This window comes from Oryctolagus cuniculus, chromosome 6 (assembly GCF_051225735.1).
Source record: "Oryctolagus cuniculus isolate XC-2025 breed Fujian yellow rabbit chromosome 6, ASM5122573v1, whole genome shotgun sequence".
Taxonomy (NCBI): Eukaryota; Metazoa; Chordata; class Mammalia; order Lagomorpha; family Leporidae; genus Oryctolagus; species Oryctolagus cuniculus.
In genome coordinates, this window is record NC_142872.1 from 23,332,965 (window position 1) to 23,347,941 (window position 14,977).

Here is a 14,977-nt window from a genome sequence, read left to right on the forward strand (position 1 = left end):
CAGGTTCAAGACCCTGCTGTTCCACTTTCGATCCTGCTAATGTGCCTGGGAAAGCAGGATAGGATGATCCAAGTCCTTGGGCCCCTGCATCCATGTGGGAGACCCAGACGAAGCACCTGGCTCCTGGCTTCAGATCAGCTCAACTCTAGCCATTGTGGCCATTTAGGGAGTGATCCAGACCCCTCTCTCTTTCTGTCTCTACCTCTCTCTGTAACTGTCTTTCAAATGAATAAATTAAAAAACTTTAAAAAAAGAAAGAAAATCCAAAAGAACTAGCAAAATATTCCTAAAACAAATAATGCAATTATAGCAAGGTTATAGGATACAAGGTTAAGATATAAATGTCAATCTCTTTCCTATGTACCAGCAATGGACATAGGGAATTTTAAATTAAAAACACACCACCAACTACATGGGCACCCCATGCAAGATGAAATTCCTTTGATATGTCAAATAACACACTTACAAAATCTATGTGGGGAGAGCTAGAAAATGCTGATGAAAGAAAGAAAAACTATATGGAGAGATATTCCACGTTCGTGGGTAGGAACACTCAGTGTTGTCAACGTGTTAGTTCTTTCCAACTTAGTGTATAGATTCAGAGAAATCCCAACCATAATACCAGTAAGTTATTCTGTGAATATTGACAAGCTGATTCTGAAGTTTATTCGGAGAGGAAAAAGACCTCGAAAAGCCAGAATGCTGAAGGTCAAGAACAATGCTGGAGGACTGAAAGGGCCTCACTTTAGGACTCACTGCTGGGGCCCTGCTGTCGCACAGCGGGTTAACGCCCGGCCTGAAGCGCACCCCATATGGAAGAAGCTCCTGGCTTCGGATCAGCGAGCGCCGGCTGTTGTGGTCATCTGGGGAGTGAACCAGCAGATGGAAGACTTTTCTCTCTCTGTCTGCCTCACTTCTCTCTTTGTGTAACTCTGACTTTCAAATAAATAAATCTTAAAAAAAAAAAAAAAAAAAAAAAGACTCACTGCAAAGCAGCATTAATCAGAGCAGTTGGTATTGGTGAAAGAAAGGAACATAACAGAGAGCCCAGAAATAGATCCATTTAAAAACAGTCAACCGATGTTTGCTAAAAGAGCAAACGCAATGTATTGGAACAAAGAAAATCTTTTCAACCAATGGTGCTAGGATAATGGGACTTCACTGTACAAAAAAAAAAAAAAAAAAAAAAAAAAAAAAGTCAACAGATTTTTTCACTCTTCAAAAAAATAAGACAGATCACAAAAATTAACGTAACATTAGAATATTGCCATGTAAGAAAATAAATAAAAGAGCAAAAAAAGAGAGAAGTTACCCTTTTATGGACTTGTTTTTATCGGTTCACTAAAGTGCTAAAATTGCATGAGCTGTTTTCCTCTGCTTCCTGTTTTGCTGTGGCAGTGTTGTTGCTGGTGTTGTTGAGCAGAGCTCTAGAACTGTGGAGCTGGGCCTTGTTTTAAGAAGTGATGAAGATTCCATTTCAGCTTCTTTAAAAATCTGGTTCTACGAACTAGGGTACGTTTAGCATTGCACATTTACATACCAGAACCGTATCTGATTTCTCCGTTTTCTCATATTTGATTTGCTCTCACTCCTCTCCTATCCATCTTATCAGAGGTTTATCTATTTGGTTAGTCTTTCTAAAAATGCTTTTAGTTAATTTTGTCTGAATGTATTGAGTTCTGAGTGCATTCTTCCACATGTCCCTCTTCCTGTGTATTGGGGCTTCCTTTGTGTCTTGTTGGAAACTTGTCCACCTGACGGGTACTCGCTGCATTCTCCGCATCTGATGAGTGTGCAAAGCTGTGCCTTCACCCGGGTGTACCTCTGGGAACGTGCTTCCTGACACCCGACGTACACGCTGTCACGGCCTCCATCTCGAGGTAATTCATAGTCCCCTTTAATTTCCCTCATAGCCTGGTGCTATTTGGTAGTGTTTTTAAAGCTTCTAGACGTATAAGGCCTTCATTTTTGAGAAGGAGACAGTGGAACGAGAGCTTCTCCACAGGTTCCCTCCCCAGTGCTCACAGTGGCCAGGGCTGGGCTGGGCTGGGCTGGGCGTGAAGCCAGGAGCCAGGTCCCCCACACGGGTGGCAGGAACCCAAATACTTGAACCATCACCACTGCCTCCGAGGGGCTGCTTTGGCAGGATGGGCAGTGAGAGCCAGGGTCAGGAATCAAACCCACACCCACCAACAGACAGTTTTTACCATCTAATGCAGCTGAGTCATGGCCAGGACATCGTATGATGTTGATTCTTTTAAACTTACGAAGATTTTAAATGTAAGCAAAGCTTCTGTGGCTGCTGTGGCTCCAATGGCCCCTCCAAAACGGATGTTGACATTTAATTGCCATATGAAGAGCAGTAAGAGAGGTGGCCGGGCCAGGTGGACACTGCCCTCAGGAATGGACGAGGGCTGTTACCAAAGGAATGCTCTTGTCACCAAAACCAGCTTGCAATGGAAGGGTGAGTTCAGCCTTCCTGCTCGCTCTGTGTGGGCATCGGGCAGCTTCAACCCTTCCGTGCCCTCTGCCATCAGGGCACAGGAAGCCCTCACATGTGAGAAGGCTGTGTCTGTTTCTGGGGTGATGACAGATAAATCATATCACCATAATTTTCCATATCTTCGCCTCTTCTTTTATGCTTCAACTACTGGTGTTTGGGAGGGACTAATGAAATCTTCCAGTGTGATTTGTGGCGTATTTCTTACTCCAGCACTCAGTTTTTGCTTTATGTGTTTTTTTTTTTTTTTTTTTGACAGGCAGAGTGGACAGTGAGAGAGACAGAGAGAGAAAGGTCTTCCTTTGCCGCTGGTTCACCCTCCAATGGCCGCCGCTGCAGCCGGCGCACCGCGCTGATCCTGGCAGGAGCCAGGAGCCAGGTGCTTTTCCTGGTCTCCCATGGGGTGCAGGGCCCAAGCACCTGGGCCATCCTCCACTGCACTCCCTGGCCATAGCAGAGAGCTGGCCTGGAAGAGGGGCAACCGGGACAGAATCCGGCGCCCCAACCGGGACTAGAACCCGGTGTGCCGGCGCCGCAAGGTGGAGGATTAGCCTATTGAGCCACGGCGCCGGCTCTATGTGTTTTGAAGCTGCACTGTGTGGACACGCATGTTCATAATCATGCTATTTCCTTATATGTTGTTTTACCAACATACAACATCCTCACTTTTCCCTTTCGATATTTCTATGTTTAAAGATTTATTTATTTGAAAAGTAGAGTTGCAGAGAGAGAGAAAGAGGAAGAGATCTTTCATCTACTGGTTCACTCCCCAGCTGGCTGCCACTGGCCAGGACTGGGCCCGGCTTAGACCAGGAGCCTGGCACTCCAGCACATCTCTCATGTGGGTGACCAGGACCCAAGCACCTGAGCCATTGTCAGCTGCTTTTCCAGGTGCGCTATCAGGGAGCTGGATCACAAGTGGAGCAGCTGGGGCTCAAACCAGCACCCATTTGGGATGGCAGCATTGCAGACGGTAGCCCAATCCAGTGCACCACAATGCCAACCAGCCCTTTCAATATTTCATACCTTATATTACCACTTCTCTGACATTGCAATTCCTACCCTGGCTTATTTCTGGTGAATATTTTACTGTTCTTCTCTATCTTGAAGCAATATTGCTTTTTATCTTTTTAATTGAATTAGAATCGCTGCCACTGGATTCATGAGTTTAAACTGTTTACAGTTATGTCCTTCCCCTCATATGACCATCCTTCTGCCTTTTGTGTTTTCTTCTCTCAGCTCCTCTTCTCCCTTTCCTTTTTTACATTCGGTGGGACAGGTGGAACTGTCTTTTGCTGGTTTGAACGTTAAACACCCTATTTTCATCCTTAACTCCCTAAGCAGTTAAGAACCATGTCTTTTTTCTCCTCTCAATTTTTTAATCTATCTGTACGTTTTTCCTCCAGAAAAAATTTCAGAAAAACAGACAAAGTCCAAGCCAAATGAGAGAAAGAAGGAAAGGAGGGAGAAAGAGCCTGGTGTGAAACAAGGGAGAGGGAAATGGACACGAAGAAGCTACTGAGGACCCTGCTCGGGGCCAGGAGTCCCCCACGCCTGCGTGCTCATGTCAGGATGGTGAGAGGACTGCGAGAGCCGGCTGCCTGCTAATGCTCCCGGGAAAGCAGCGGAAGATGGCCCAAGGGCTTACACCCACATGGGAGACCCGGAGGAAGCTCCTGGCTCCTGGCTTTGCAACTGCAGCTCCGGCTGTGGTGGCCACTTGGGGAATGAACCAGCAGGTGGAAGTTCTCTGTCTCTGTCTCTCCTTCTCTCTCTGTAATTCTGCATCTCAAGTATAAAAAATAAATCTTAAAAAATAAGACACTGCTCAGGACTCCTGCATGGGAGTTGGGGTCCCTGGGTTTAAGTCTCCTCTCTGCTTCCATATTCCAGCTTCCTTCTGCTCAGCACTCCAGGAGGCACAGGACAGCTCGAGTCTCTGCCACTCAGGTCCCTGCCACCCACGTGGGAGACCTGGACTGAGTTCCAAGCTGCCATCGCCAGCCTGGCCTCTGTGTGGCTCTCGCGGTCATCTGGGGCGAGAAACAGCAGATGGCAGACCTCTCTGTGTGTCTCTCTCTCTCTCTGCTTTTGAGATAAACACAAATCTTAAAAACAAGACAAGGAGTGTACAAAGCAAGGACCACAAAGTAGGGAGGGACAGGCACCCTGGGAGCCCCCAGCAGATAACAGCCCTGCCTGGGAACAAGGGATCCCTGCTGTTCCAGGGGCTCTCTGGGCTGAGATGTCACCGTAGGCACCAACAGCAGAGACCAGACCCTACACTGACTGCCTGCTGGGCCCTGGCTCTCTGCATTCTACAGGCTGTGGACAGAACACTGTAGGGATGGTCAAGGCCATGGTGCTTGCACTCAGCTTTGAGCCACATGTCTAAGCCAGCCCATGGTCTCTCAGTGCACCTGCCCGGCATGGACAGAGTGCCCACCCTGTCCCAACCCCCAGCCTGCATCACTGGGTAACTGCAGACTGCCCTCAGCAGAGCCGCTGCCTGTTTCCCGAGGCCTGCAGATTCGCTCTGCGTCTTAATTTCCTTCTATGCATGATCATACTCACTAACAGAGACGGATCGAGAAAGGAGTCTGCTAGAAATCAAGAGGAAAACAAGCAGTTATCATTGTTTCCAGGGAACTAAAGTGCAACCAGTGAGGCCCACCTCAGGCACCACAGTGTACTGGCTCTCCTTAGTGAGTAGAAACAAAACCATGTCAAATATAAAAAAAATTTTTTTTAATTAAAAAACTTAAAAAAAAAAAAACGTGGGGACCAGTGGAGGAGATTACCAGCTCTGGCTTTGCAGACAACCACCTCTGTTCCAGCTTGGATTTTTACTGCCGTGGTCACTGAGACCTTGGGAAACCCTGACATTCTCAGAGCCTCTCTGCTCATTTACAAAGCTACTGTGACCACTTCCCAGGGAGGCGGTGAGGGCTCCACAGCACCGTGCACTTCATAAGGGCTCAGAAAGGTCTCTGCTTGATGTTCTCGCTACTGTTAGCGTGCGCACTAGTCTTTCCGTCAGTGTCACTGAGTTACAGCCTAAACTGATTGCATGAAAGAGACAATGTCACTATTTTCTCCAGCTAGAGGTGTATTTTGATAGCTATTATCTACAGTTAATCAAAGCATGGAAAATGATTTCCAATAGGTACATAATACCCAGTCTACACTATTTAATACTCATTTCTAGAACTGGTTTAAATAGAATTCAAAGCTCTTGCTCCTAAAGATAATTTTACAATTAAGAGATGACAACATCATCTTTATAAACGTCCATGTTACCCTACGGTTTGCTTCATTTACCAATTCCAGATATCTGGTCATATTTTTATTAACTTGTTCATGCATCCATCATTTATGAGCATCTGTTCGCCAGCTCCCTGGCAGAAGGGCATGCCCACAGGAAGGCACTCAGTCATTGTTTACTGAATTTAAAAAACAATTGTACTTCCAGGTTCCAGTCACGCACACGTGTTTGATTACATTTATAAACACAAGTTTTGTTTTGTTTAAACTCTGCAAAAATCAGCTGACCTGGAGCCAATAAGGATTTAGCTTGCTGAGGATTCTTTTAGAAGATTTTCATTTCATTAAACTTCTCAGATTTATAAGAAGACTCTGAGAGTCCAGATTCTCTGTATAGCAGTCATGGTGGCTAAGGTCACCGAATCATCATGTACGTTCCTAGACGGAAGCTGCTCCCTTTGCTATCGGATTGTTCACATGTTCCGCTTCTCCACTTACAGCGAAACGCTCTACAGTGATGCCAGTACCTGTTAGGTTACAGAGGACGCAGCCAATCACTTCCGAGTTTTCCCAAGTCGGGGTGGGGTCTGAGTGTGGGCGTCAGCTCGGCTCCAGATCACAGAGCTCAAGCAGCTTAGGAGCTGTATACTGTGGAGGCAAATGGGAAGATGACACCTTGTTATCCTTGCCAAGGAGCTTCCTTGAGAAAAAAAAAGTATACACTGGCAAATGTAATTACTCTTGATTTTTATTCCTGCCTTTTTAAATTGCTGAAAAATTGGGGCAGGCATCTAGCCTGGTCGTTAAGGTGCAGCTTGAAATGCGTGCATCCCACGTCTGGAGCACCCGAGTCTGGGAGCTTCGACTCTGACTCCAGCTTCTGGCTAATGCAGCCCTAGGCAGGCAGCAGGTGAGGGCTCAAGGACTTGGGTCGGGGGACCTGGACTGAGCTCCTGGCCGCGGCTCTGCTCTGACCCAGTCCCTGCTGGCAGTTCTGGACACTACCGAAGTAAACGAGAAGATGGGAGCTATCGGTGTGTATCTGTCTCTGTCTCTTTCTACAAAAACAATTTTTTAATTAAAAATTTACTCATTAAGTAAAAATGCCAAAGTGTGCAGGCGGTGAGGTAGAGAGCGGAGGTGCTGGCACAGGACAGCATGGGCTGCTTGGAAGAAGACAGCAGAAGCTGAGATGTGTTCCATTCTCAGAGCCCTGGAGAACCACGCAGGGCCTGCAGGGGTGGGGGTCCCTGGGCTCAGGGCCCCACCACTGCACACACTGGCTGTGGGGGCATGAGTGACTCTTCTCCCGGAGGCCATGACTTACTTATTTCACTTCACACTTTGGGAAGGGCCTGCACACTGTTCAAGGACGGAATAGAAACCAACCAACAACTGAGGGTCGTGAGTACATGCCAGCCAAGGACAGCAAGGGGCACGTAGCGGAGGGAACGTAACCTCCAGGTTGCTGTTCTGCACAGTCCCCCGTCAGCATTCTCAAGGTGACAATGACTGCGTTGGACACCAGCGCAGCGGCGGCTAGGGCAGGGAAGGGTGTGGTTGCTCAGGGTAACGTGGGAGGGTCCCTCTGGGGGATGGAGTAGCTGTGCGCTCTGACTGGGGTGATGGCTCCTCGAGTCCACCCATGACTGCAAAGAGATATGCCCAAGAGTGCACACAGGGGCCTGCACTGGGGTGCTGTGGGCTAAGCTGCTCCACTTCGAACCCTGCACCCTGATAAGGCACCTGGCAAAGCAGCAGAAGATGAGCCAGCTGCTTGGGCCCCTTGTACCCATGTGGGAGACCCAGATGGAGCTCTAGGCTCCTGGTTTTAGCCTGGACTAACCTCAGCCATTGGAACCATTTGGGGAGTGAACCAGTGGATGAAAGATCTCTCTCTCTCTCTCTCTCTCTCTCTCCCTCTCCCTCTCTCTCACTCTCTCTCTCTCAATCTCTCCCTCTCCCTCTCTCCCTCTCTCCCTCCCTCTCTCTCTCCCTCCCTCTCTCCCTCTCCCTCTCTCTCTGCCTCCCTCTCTCTCTGCCTCCCTCTCTCTCTCTCCCTCCCTCTCTCCCTCTCCCTCAATCTCTCTCTCCCTCCCTCTCTCTCTCTCCCCCTCCCTCTCTCTCTCTCTCACCATCCCTGCCACCCCACTCTAATTACGCCACCCGGTCAGGGCGCCGGATTCTGTCCTGGTTGCCCCTCTTCCAGGCCAGCTCTCTGCTGTGGCCCAGGAGTGCAGTGGAGGATGGCCCAAGTGCTTGGGCCCTGCACCCCATGGGAGACCAGGAGGAGGCACCTGGCTCCTGGCTTCGGATCGATGCAGTGCCGGCCGTGGCAGCCATTTGGGGGGTGAACCAACAGAAGAAAGATCTTTCTCTCTGTCTCTCTCTCTCTGTAACTCTACCAGTCAAATACATTTTTTAAAAAAATCCATTAAAAAACCGCTACAGACAAGGTCTGCAGCTGAGATGAGAGCATCACACTAATGGAAGTTTCTGGGTTTCGATCAATTGCTTTGGCTGCGGAAGCTTCATGAAAGGACCCAACAATTTATGTACTATGTCCCCAGCTCTTTGAGAGCCTTAAACTATTTAACAAATACTTCTTTAAATACGACACCAATGAGCCATCCTCTACCAGCAACTGTCCCAGGAACCAGGAGAACAACCTTTAGCCAACTGAGCAGTTTTCCACTGAGAACAGAGGTGTTGGCACAGGCCATCCATGTGTTCCTGGCAGTCGAGGGAAGTGGAGCGTTAACTGCCACATGCATGGTTTTGTAACCCAGCCTGCCTTTCTGTCACTGAGGTCCCAAAGGGGATGTACCCTGTGACTTCACTGTAGAACGAGAGGAGACTTAAAAAGCCAGAAGTGCCCTACCGCCTGCTGTGGGCTGGTGCCACATCCAGCAGCCAGACCCACATCCACAGCAAGGACCTCAGACTGGGCCTGTGAAAACTGCAGGAAGTCAGGGAGAGAGGGCTGGCGCTGTGGCACAGCAGGTTAAGCAGCCGCCTGCAGTGCTGGCATCCTGTATCAGAGTGCCGGTTTGAGTCCGGCTGCTCTGCTTGTGATCCAGCTCCCTGCTAACGCGCCTGGGAAGGCAGTGGATGATGGACCAAGTGCTTGGACCACTGCCGCCCATGTGAGAGAAGAGGATGGAGTACCAGACTCGCGGCCCAGCCACAGCTTTTGCAGCCCTCTGAAGCGTTAAACAGCGGATGCAAGGTCTCAGTCTCTCCCTTTCTCTGCTACTCTGCCTTTCAAATAAAAAAAAACATAAATCTTAAAAAGCAGCCATGGAGGTCTTCCAGGACGTGAGGGACTTGAAGCCATACCTGGCTTCTGAGTTAATGCATGGGCAGGCAAGAAGGTATGGGGTTCCACGCCGGGTGCTGGGGACGTGGCCTGGGTGCGCTGAGAAAGACCCACAGGGACTTGCACTGCTGACGGCAGGTCTTCTGTCTCTAAGAACATGGATGTGAGCAGCTTTCACCTCAACATCAAGGGCTGCCCACAGGGCTTTCTCCCACAGGTTGTAGGTTCCCAGCCACGGACACAGCCACACAGAGACCAGATGCTAACCAGTCAGCATTACTGGAGCCACACTCTAGGGTCTCCCCACTCTTCCCTAAGGGTGATGTCAACAATAGGGCCACCAGCGATGGGCATGCTGATCTGATGATGTGGTTTTAACATGGCCTTCCTGCTATTGCTTTTCTTAAAATAAAATTCATTAGTATTTCCTAAGCACGTTAGTTTTTCAGTGGTTTATGATGTTTCTCCCCCAAAACACAGCCCTCAGCAGATCCACAAGCCATGAGATAAGAAAGACATGAGCTGACCCAGCGCTATGGCATAGTAGGCTGAGCCTCTGCCTGCGATGCTAGCATCCCATATTAGCACTGGTTCCAGTCCCGGCTGTGCCACTTCCAATCCCACTCCCTGCTAATATGCCTGGGAAAGCGGTAGAAGATGGCCCAAGTGCTTGAGCCCCTGTACCTGCACGGGAGACCTGGAAGAAGATCCTGGTTCCTGGCTTCAGATTGGCCCAGCCCCGGTCATGGCAGCCATTTGCAGAGTGAACCATCAGTGTGGGGAGCAACTGGGAGCAACTCGGACTAGACTAAGTTACTGGAATTAAGACTTATTCTATGCATCTGCTCTCCCCCAATATGGCGCTGAGAAGGGAGTAACAGCTTCTACCCAGCTGCCTCCAGTTCAACCAATAAGCTGCAGGACCTGCTCCTGATTGCAGGAGAGCAGCGTACTCGGCGTGTGGGTAGCAGAGTTGGGATTGGTGGAAGAGGACTATAAAGGAGGAGAGAGACAACATGCACCAGGAACATCTAAGAGGAACATCTAGGGGGAACATCTGAAGGAACACCTGTGCAGCCCAAGAGAGCCGTCCGGCGGTGTGCTGCTCCCCTGCGGAAGTGGGGAATGTGGCAGGGGGAACCGCCCTTCCACGGAGGTGGAAGGGTCGGTAGCCAACCCGGGAAGAACCAGCAGCAAACCCGGGGAGGGCCGAGCAGACGAAAGAACAGCACAGGGTCCTGTGTCGTTCCTCCACGAAGACGGGGAGCGACAATCAGATGGAAGACCTGTCTCTCTCTCCCTGTCTGTAACTGTGCCTCTCAAATAAATTAATTCATAATCTTTAAAATAAAAACTAGGCAGACAGACATGACCCCACTTCTCCTTCTCCCCCACCCCCCACCCCCCGAGAGGCTGGCACGAGCGCATCGGAGCCGGCTGAGCGACAGCGTTGGCACAGCCGAGGCCGGCAGCCCGCCCGGCTGCCCACTCCGAGTCCTCTCACGCTGAAAGTCCGTAGATTTTATGACCCTCAGTGCTTCCTGGCACAGACTCGCCCCACGGTGATTCATTTCTCCTCCGCAGCGTTGTCAGTGTTTGGGTTTTCTACTTAGTTCTCAATGAACCAGCTATCATAGTTATAGCTCCCTAGAAAATGCCATACAGTAACTCTGTCAAGGATTTTATTTGCTTGGACGGATCGTTTTATTTCAGCAAGGTGTTTTATTGGCCTGGAGAGCCGTGAATCACTTGCAAGGTGGATGAAAGATGACCCGCCCCACGCAGGTTGATGGAGGACGCTGCCATCACGCCTCCCGACTGCGGAGGTGAGAGCAAGTCAACCTCGTACAGATCAAGGAAAACAGAACCCTGCGGGCAACTTCACGCGCTCCTCTGGACCGGGGTTAAGGAGCTGACCCTGACCCCTGTTTGGATGCCGCCTCTCAACACACTTGGCCGGGGGACCCCAGACACAGCAGCGCGCAGGCCCCCACGCCAGTGCGCGTCTCCTTGGACCCACCCACACCCGTCACCACGGCGCCATGGAGCCGGAAGTCGGCTATGCAGAGGTGCAATGGACAGAAGTCGGCCATGCAGGGGCAATGGGATTGGAGGTTCTACAGCACTCCTACTGTCTTACGCCCTGAATCTCAGTGCTTTCACTGCACAAAAGCGCCTTTCTCATTCTCCCCTGCTCTTCAAGGCGTGCGGTGAGGCCACAATGCAGGTAGTCTGTCCAGGTCTCCAGTCTGGCTACAGCAAGAGACGGGAAAGAACCTTTACAGATCAAGGAGCCATTCTTCGCCAGTGACACTCCCTGGCACCAACAGCCGTAGGGAAACTCAGCAGGTTCCCCACAGAGGCCCAGGCCCGACCTCACTGGCTTCAGGCCGGCCAGAGTCCTGTATGCAGCGCCAGGCGTGGGAGTGGCCCTCGCATCTCATCACTGACCTATAACACAAGCGATAATAACAATCACCAAGGGAACAGCTTCTAAGGCCCCGTATATCCCATCTGCACGGGACCTGCTGCTCCGCTCAGATGTTACATTGCTCTATTATGGAATTCACATTAGAGCATTTTCCATGTAAAGAATCATTTCAGTGAGCAAAGCACTTTTTTTCTTTTCCAAATCCTGTTTTAATTAGAAAATTGATGGAAAATATAGAACTAGCGCCCCATAGCTACTGTAAAAAATCTATTCGGAAGCCTTGAAAATATTGGCGAATTATAAAAGAAATTGAACTCTGATATTTTTCTCCCATTTTATTGTTCCCGATTCCCTGAAAAGCATCCCACATTGTATTTCTCCGGCTTGGAAGATGGATGTATTTTCCCCCTTAGAACCTGTAGGTATTCTAATTATATGTAAATCAGCTAAATCAGTTAAAGGGTATTTAAGATGTTAAAAGCTTTTGCTCAACTGCTCACCATCCTTTAAGAAAAAGTCTATTTCCAGCGCCCCTGCAGGCTCCTCCCTGCCTGGGTGCCCGCGGGAGCCTTGGCGGTGCCACGTTCTGAGCTGTGCGAGAAGCTGGGCTTCAACCAGACTGGGGAGCAAGTCCACCTCTCCCCTTCCTCACCCAACACTTTTTTTTTAAGGTTTATTTATTTATTTGGAATTCAGAGTTACACAGAGACAGAGGGAGAGGCAGAGAAAGAGAGGGAGAGAGAGAGGTCTTCCAACTGCTGGTTCACTCCCCAGTTGGCTGCAATGGCTGGAGCTGGGCTGATCTGAAGCCAGGAGCCAGAAGCTTCTTCCAGGTCTCCCATGCGGGGCAAGGACCCAAGGTCTTGGGCCATCTTCTACTGCTTTCCCAGGCCACAGCAGAGAGCTGGATCAGAAGTGGAGCAGCCGGGTCTCAAACCAGCACCCACGTGGGATGACAGCACTGCAGGCAGCGGTTTTACCGGATAAGCCCCAGTACCAGCCCCACCCAAGACTCCCCCCTCCCACTCAGCTTTGAGCTACACAACTGGACAAAGAAGCGAAACAGAGATTAAGTTGTCCCTGTAGGGAGAAGGCCTCCTTGCGTGTAGCCCCTGCTTGTGGATCATGGCTCCAGATGGATTTCTACAGAGTCATTACCGCCCCGCTACCCAAGTCGCATTCTCTGCTGGTCTCCCAGCTATGCTGATGGCTCCCGAACGGCCAGCTCAGTCCCTGAGTGCCAGGACACCTTCGTTCAGTTGTCTCTCGGGCACTGCCAACTGTGCATGTCACAGTCTGCCAGCCTGCCCCGCCCACTCACCTGCACCCTGGGGAAGGGCTGCACCCCGCTTCTGCCCCCGCCTTGCTCTTCCTCTCCCTCCACTCTGACTGCTCAGCCAAGCTCCACTGGGGCCATCTCCACAACCCAACCCTGGCGAGCCCTGCGGTTACCAGCTCCACTGCCCCGTCCAAGCCACGGCACTGCTGGCCCACGTCTCGCAATGGTCTTCGCCCCGATTCTGCCCCTCAGGACCTGCCCTTCAGCAGCCAGGGGGGATCCTTGCAGGACATGAGGAAGATGGCGTCACTTCCGGGCTCACAACCCTCGGTGGCCTCCCATGTTACGCGGCATCAAAGGAGAAGTCCTTGATTCAGCCCCTAAGACCCTCCCTGGCCTCATCTTCCACCTGCCTCCTTCAGCTTCAGCTTTTGCTGCTCGAGCACAGAGCTGTTTGTGCCCCGGTGCCTTTGCACTGAAATGTTCTTCAGCAAGGCACCCTGTCAGGTCTCCGCTCCAGCAGCAGCCTGATTTCTTTCTTTCTTTCTTTTTGACAGGCAGAGTGGACAGAGAGAGAGAGAGACAGAGAGAAAGGTCTTCCTTTGCCATTGGTTCACCTCCCAATGGCCACTGTGGCCGGTGCACCACACTGATCCGAAGCCAGGAGCCAGGTGCTTCTCCTGGTCTCCCATGGGGTGCAGGGCCCAAGCACTTGGGCCATCCTCCACTGCCCTCCCGGGCCACAGCAGAGAGCTGGACTGGAAGAGGAGCAACCAGGACAGAATTTGGTGCCCTGACCAGGACTAGAACTCGGGGTGCCGGCGCTGCAGGCAGATTAGCCTAGTGAGCCACGGTGCAGGCGATTTGTTTCAAATGCAATATCCTCAACCCTGCCCCTACCTTCCCACTATATCTTTTTCAGACTATGCGTCATCCCGGCACACATCTTGTATTGGACGTGTTTATTTCTTGCCGGTTGTTCTCCCTGTACAGGATAAACGCCACTGCAGCAGGGATCAGCATGTTTGGTTCGGTGATATGTCCACTCAGAGCAGTGCCTGGCACGCTTAGTAAGTATTTGTTGAATGAAGGAATAAAGTTGCATGCATTGGAGAATCAATGCATTTGGCTGAATCAGGAAGTCATGTTCACTTTTCACGCCCAGGCATATCTGTGGTGGGGGAACCAATGGCTGCCCAAGGGGCTCCTTGAGACAGCACTAGCAGGTGCAGGACTGTGACCAAACTTGAAGGACGGTGTCCCATCCGACCGTGTGGCAAATGGCACCCCGGAGCACCCCCTGGGCTGGGTTCCTGAGCCACAAGCATGTCCAAGGCAGGGCTGGGGGAAGGCACATGTGTGTCTCGCAGGCCCTGAGGCCCCAGCTGCAGGGTGTTAAGCACAGAGCCATGCAGTGCGGGGAACTCAGCCCCGCCCCCCACCCTTGCCTGGTCAGGAGAGGGATGGAACTAAAACTGCAGGTGTTGGGGCCAGCACTGTGGCATAGAGGATTAGGACCCAGCCTGCAGCAATGGCATCCCATATGGGCGCCAGTTCATGTCCTGGCTGCTCCACTTCCGATCCAGCTCTCTGCTATGTGCTACGAAAGCAGTGGAAAATGGCCCAAGTCCTTGGGCCCCTGCACCTGCGTGGGAGACCTGAGAGAAGCTCCTGGCTCTTAGTTTGGCATTGGCGCAGCTCTGGCCATTGCGGCCATTTGGGGAGTGAACCAGCAGATAGAAGACCATTCTCTCCACCTCTGCCTCTGCCTCTCTGTAGCTCTGCCTTTCAAATAAATAAACAAAACTTAAAAAAAAAAAAAAAACACCTTGCAAGTATCTCTCACTAAATGCCGGCCTCTGTGCACAGCCATATGACAGACAGGAAAAGCCACCTCTCCCTTCCACATGGATGCCACGCGGCTCTGTCTTGTCCAGGCTCAGAGAGCTATAGCAGCAAACTGGGCTGTGAGGGTGTGTACCTGAGACCCCTACAGGAGTGACAGGGACCAGGGGGGAGACAGACTCTCTGATGCTTGGGCGAGGACATCCCCTGGGCCTGGGAACACTCAGGTCCCTTACGGGGGCCACCTCCAGCCCTGCTAGTGACATCACCAGGTTGGAGGGGAGGCTGCCCGGGGGGAGTGGCTCCTGGGCACGAGGTCAGCTGCCGCTGAAAGCAGTG

The 14,977-nt window shown here is 51.1% G+C and overlaps 1 long non-coding RNA gene across 2 annotated transcripts in view; it reads right to left on the reverse strand.

Annotated features, from left to right (window-relative positions):
• Positions 1 to 14,977, reverse strand: part of LOC149126052 (uncharacterized) — a 237,920-nt gene that overhangs the window by 14,833 nt on the left and 208,110 nt on the right. The window contains exon 3 of one of the 2 annotated variants that reach the window (XR_016236103.1): positions 6,292 to 6,412. This is a non-coding gene — a long non-coding RNA (uncharacterized LOC149126052). Of the gene's footprint in view, positions 1 to 5,281; positions 6,413 to 14,977 lie in introns of those variants that run through there. The other variant, XR_016236100.1, reaches the window with a different exon arrangement.